The 5,347-nt window shown below is 33.1% G+C and overlaps 1 long non-coding RNA gene across 1 annotated transcript; it reads left to right on the plus strand.

Annotated features, from left to right (window-relative positions):
* Positions 1-38: 38 nt before the first annotated feature.
* LOC111650237 (uncharacterized) lies at positions 39-1,755 on the plus strand. The gene is made up of 3 exons (XR_002760379.2): positions 39-322; positions 410-578; positions 1,100-1,755. It is a non-coding gene; the product is annotated as an uncharacterized LOC111650237 (long non-coding RNA).
* The last annotated feature ends 3,592 nt before the right edge of the window (positions 1,756-5,347 follow it).

Here is a 5,347-nt window from a genome sequence, read left to right on the forward strand (position 1 = left end):
AAAGACAAACAACCACAAATATAGAAACACAAAAACAGGTAGAACCCCCCCCCCCCCTCCAAATCACAAAGCTGCGTTATCGACAGGTAATAAAGTCTATCTGTGCTGTGCCGTGATCATCATCATTCGTGTCCATGTCTGTTCAAGGTCCTCCAACCTGTCCTTAAGGATGTCTCAGGTTCTCAGGAGAACCTTTAGACAATGACTGACTCGACTGTTCATTTTCAGGAGTATGTTTGGTTTTGGAGCTGAGAGATGATGGCAGCAGACGGGAGGAGCCCTGTGGTCAACCTGCACTACCTGAATACAGAGGATACTGCCAGTAAGACCAGTTCTCCCAGTAACAGCCTCCCAGTCTGATCCCAGTCAGAATATATGGTGTGTTTGTCTCACTTGTCTGTCACGACAGGTTGCACTATAAGGAGCGCTTGGTGGAGCTGATCAATCGTTGCCGTGCTGACCCGGCAGTCCTTTTCAGTCTGACGGAGATAATGGCAGAACTTCAGCGTTGGCATGTCGCCATGCCAACCAGGAAACCAGACGAACCAGAGCCGCTGTACGCCCAACGACTCCGCCTGGTCAGTCGTCATCATCATCATCATCGTTGTCATCATCATCATTATTGTCATTGTAAATACAGTTTATCTGTTTAACAACAATCCCTGAACATCTCCTTAATTAACCCTTAATGCCCATGAAAACACACAGAGATCTGAATCAGACAGAGATCCTTCTTTTAGTTTGAAAATCTAAAGCCTTTAAAAAGCCCTTAATTTGAAAAGGCCTTAATGACGTAGATGTAAAGGGCTTCATGAGTCTCCTGTTAATTTCTAGATGAATGTGAATGATGACACATTTTCATTCAATGTGCAAATACAAATGTGTCAAATATTGAGTTAATCAATGTATAAACTAATTTAATATATTATATATTAAGGCATTTTAATACATTTTCTTCAGCCCTTAATGATCTTTTTAACTGCAGATAATGGATCTACAAACAGTATACATGTTTATTGATGACGAGCTGTTATCAGGTAATAAAACACTGCCTCCTTTCAGCCAATCACAGCGCAGAATTCTGTCTGTGTTTCTTCAGACTCTTACCAATAGAGTTCCTCTCAGGAAGCAGCGACGCTCTCCACTCAAACTCAACAACGATCTCTGTCCTCTGACCCCTGCTATGGCTGCTGGAGCTCCGCCCCCTCACCTGCTGCTGACAGACTGACTCTGCCCACCCCAGATACAGCAGCCAATCAGATGGCAGTGCTCTGTCATCACAGTAACCACTGATTTTTATTTAAACAGAGACATTAGGAGACCAAGTTTACATCTGACCATGCCCCCTTCACGTCACTGAAAGGAGTGTCTAAAAATCTACCTGTCTGCTTCAGCTGCTGGCTTCAGACTGGCTCAGTGGTTTCCAAGGAAACCAAATAAAAGGGACTAAAGAAACTGTTGTTCACTTTAACGACCTGAGTGTTAACAAGTATTTTTAGACACTGTTCTTATGAGCTAACAATGCTAACGAGACTCTTCTCTATATTCTAGGATCCACGTTTATTTCAGTCAGCTTGGGCACCAGTTGGCACCAGTTAGCACTTGTGTTAAGTTAGCGTGTGTTAATTTAGATTAGGATATCAGTCTTGACTGTGATGGCCATTGAGCCCTTAACCCTGTGTTTTAGTTCTTCCTGCACTTTAACTGTTTGAATAAATATAATAAATGAATATTGTCTTAAGTTCTAACTTAAAATTTCAGCCTCCTTTCTTCTGTTTCCAAGACGACCAAAATAAACAAAATTTGTGATAGGTAGAAGTTTATAGTCGGGTTAGAATGTCCATCAACTGCTTTTATGTGAATATTGGGGTTAGGGTTAAGACATAGTATAGTAGGCCACGGTATAGTGAGATGTAAACACATGATTGTATAATGAGGCATAAAAATTGTATAGTAAGGCATGAAAATTCATAAAAGCTTGAAAGTATAGTAAGTCGTTAAAATGAAATTGTATAAAAGTCATAAAACCGTCATAGTATAGAAAGTCATAAAAAAGTCACGTCAATGAAACTATTGAAAGTAATAAGATTTACATGTTATAGTAAGACATGAAAAGTCATAAAAACATGGTATAGTAAGTCATGGAAATTAAACTGTACAAAAAATCATAAAACCATCATTGTATAGATAAAAGCATAAAAAGTCATATAAAATTCATAGTATAGCTAGACATAAAACTGACAACGTATAGTAAGGTATGAAGAGTCAAAAATGACAGCATAGTAACGAATAAAAAGTCATACAAATGTCATACTATGTTACATCAAGAAATGTCATAAAAACATTATGTATACTAAGTCATGAAAAGTTACAAAAATGACAATTTAGTAAGGTATGGAAAGTCAAACGTGATGGTATTTTAGTTCATGTAAGTCATACAAACGTCATAGTAAAGTCAGGCATAAAACTAATAAAAACGACAGTATAGTAAGGGTATAAAAAAGTCATAAAAATGTCAGTACATAATATGGCATAATAAGTCATGAATACAATATAGTATAATGAGACATAAAAAGTCATGAGAACAACATAGTATAGTAAATCATAAAAAAATCATAGTATAGGAAGGCATAGAAATGACATAATATAGTAAGGTATGAAAATACATAAATTCGTCATAGTATACTTAGGCATAAACAGCCAAAAAAGTCATAGTATTTTAAGTCATGAAAAGTCATGAAAATGAAATTGTACAAAAAGTCATAAAACCATCATTGTATAGTAAAGCATAAAAAGTCATGTAAAAGTCATAGTATAGCTAGGCATAAAACTGACAAAGTACAGTAACGCATAAGAAATCATGTAAATGAAATTATAGAAAAAGTCAAAAAGACATCATAGTATAGTTAGGCATAAAAACAACAAAAATGTCGTATAGTAAGGCATAAAAAGTCATGAAAAAGAATGGTTATAGCAAGGCATAAAACGGACATAGTATAGTTAGGCATAATAAATCATGAAAACGACATAGTAAAGTAAGCCATAAAAAAGTCATACAATAATAAGGCATAAAAATGACACAGTATGGTAAGGCATAAATAGTCACAAAAAAACAGTATAGTATAACATAAAAAGTAATAAAAATGCCATAGTATAGTAAAGCATAAAAATTTGTAAAAAACATTGTATACTAAGGCATAAAAAGTCACTGAAACAAAATAATATTTTAAGACATGAAAGTTATAAAACGACATAGTATCGTGAGGCATTACAAGTCATAAAAAAGTCATAGTATAATAAGGCATATAAAGTCATAAAAACGACATAGTATAGTAAGGCATAAGACGTCATATTACAGTAAGGCATATAAAGTCATAGTATAATAAGGTGTAAAAAGGTCATAGTATACTAAGGCATAAAAGGCATACAATTCCATAGTACAGTAAGACATTAAAAGTCATAGTATAATAAAGTATTAAAAGTAAAAAAAGTCATAGTATAATAAGGCATAAAAAGTTATTAAAAAAATAGTATATTAAGGCATAGAAAGTCATAAGAACGAACTAATATAGTAAGGCATGAAAGTTATAAAAACAATGAAGTATGGTAAGGCATAAAAAGTCCTAAAAATATCATACAGTAGTATACTGAGGCATATAAAGTCATACTATAGTAATGCATAAAAGTCATTGCATGCATGTAATTTTGACTTTATAAAATAAGTGATGTGTGATTACATATATTTAGAGTCCCAAGGATGGAGAATGATCTCAGGAGCCCTGACAAAGAAGGAGTAACATCTAAGAAGCCCTGCAGACCTGAATATGTCCAGATATCCAGATCTCCAACATCACCTTGTCACACACACAGGAGAGCAAACGGCCAAACAAGGAGTCAAGCTTTTGTTACTCAGAGAGAGGACTTGGTGTGCCTTGTACCAGATCTGTCCTTCATGCATGAATAAAACCAGCAGCATTGAAATGTTAAGTTGTCGGTCTGATAGTGTTCATTCTTTCAGTTTTTCATCTCAGAGGAAATCATCTTTTCAGTAAAGCATAAAAAGTCATAAAAAATTCATAATATAGTGAGGTATAAAAAGTCATAGAAAAGTGGTAGTATACTAAGGCATAAAACATCATAACAATGAAATATTATAATAAGGCACAAAACATCATAGTATAGTTAAGTATAAAACTTCATAGTATAGTAAGGTATAAAAAGCAATATTACACTAAGGAAAGAAAAAACGCCATAGAACTTCATAGCATAGTAAGGCATAAAAAGTCATAGTATAGTAAGACATAAAAAGTCATAGTATAGTCATGCATAAAAAGTCATAGTATAGTAAGACATAAAATGTCATAGTATAGTAAGGTATAAAAAGTCATATTATAGTAAGGCTTAAAAAGTCATAGTATAATAAGGCATAAAAAGTCATAGTATAGTAAGCCATAAAAAGTCATAAAAAAGTCATAGTATAGTAAGGCAAAAAATGTCATAGTATAGTAAGGCATAAAAAGTCACAAAAACGTCATAGTATAGTAAGGCATAAAAACATCATTATATAGCAAGGCATAAAAAGTCATAAAAAAACTCATAGTATAGTAAGCCATAAAAAGTCATTAGAAAGTAATGGTATAGTAAGGCAAAAAAATATCATTGTATAGCAAGGCATAAAAAGTCAAAAAATGTCATAGTATACTAAGACATAAAAAGTCAAAAAACGTCATAGTATAGTAAGGCAAAAAAATGTCATTGCATAATAAGGCATCAAAAGTCATAAAAACGTCATAGTATAGTAAGGCAACAAAACGTCATAGTATAGTAGGGCATAAAAAGTCGTTAAAAAGTTATAGTATAGTAAGGCATAAAAAGCCATAAAAATTCATAAAAAAGTCATAGTGTAGTAAGGCAAAAAATGTCATGGTATAGTAAGGCATAAAAAGTCACAAAAAAGTCATAGTATAGTAATACAAAAAAACGTCATAGTATAGTAAGGCAAAAAAATGTCATTGCATAATAAGGCATCAAAAGTCATAAAAACGTCATAGTATAGTAAGGCAACAAAACGTCATAGTATAGTAAGGCATAAAAAGCCATAAAAATTCATAAAAAAGTCATAATGTAGTAAGGCAAAAAATGTCATGGTATAGTAAGGCATAAAAAGTCACAAAAATGTCATAGTATAGTAGAGCATAAAAAAGCATAAAAACAACATAGTATAGTAAGGCATAAAAAGGCATAAAAACGACATAGTTTAGTAAGGCAAAAAAACGTCATAGTATAGTAAGGCATAAAAAGTCATAAAAACGTCATAGTATAGTAAGACATAAAAAGTCATAAAAAC

This window comes from Seriola lalandi, unplaced genomic scaffold (assembly GCF_002814215.2).
Source record: "Seriola lalandi dorsalis isolate HSWRI2012SDOR001 ecotype SW California unplaced genomic scaffold, Sedor1 jcf7180001966709, whole genome shotgun sequence".
NCBI classification, from domain to species: domain Eukaryota; kingdom Metazoa; phylum Chordata; class Actinopteri; order Carangiformes; family Carangidae; genus Seriola; species Seriola lalandi.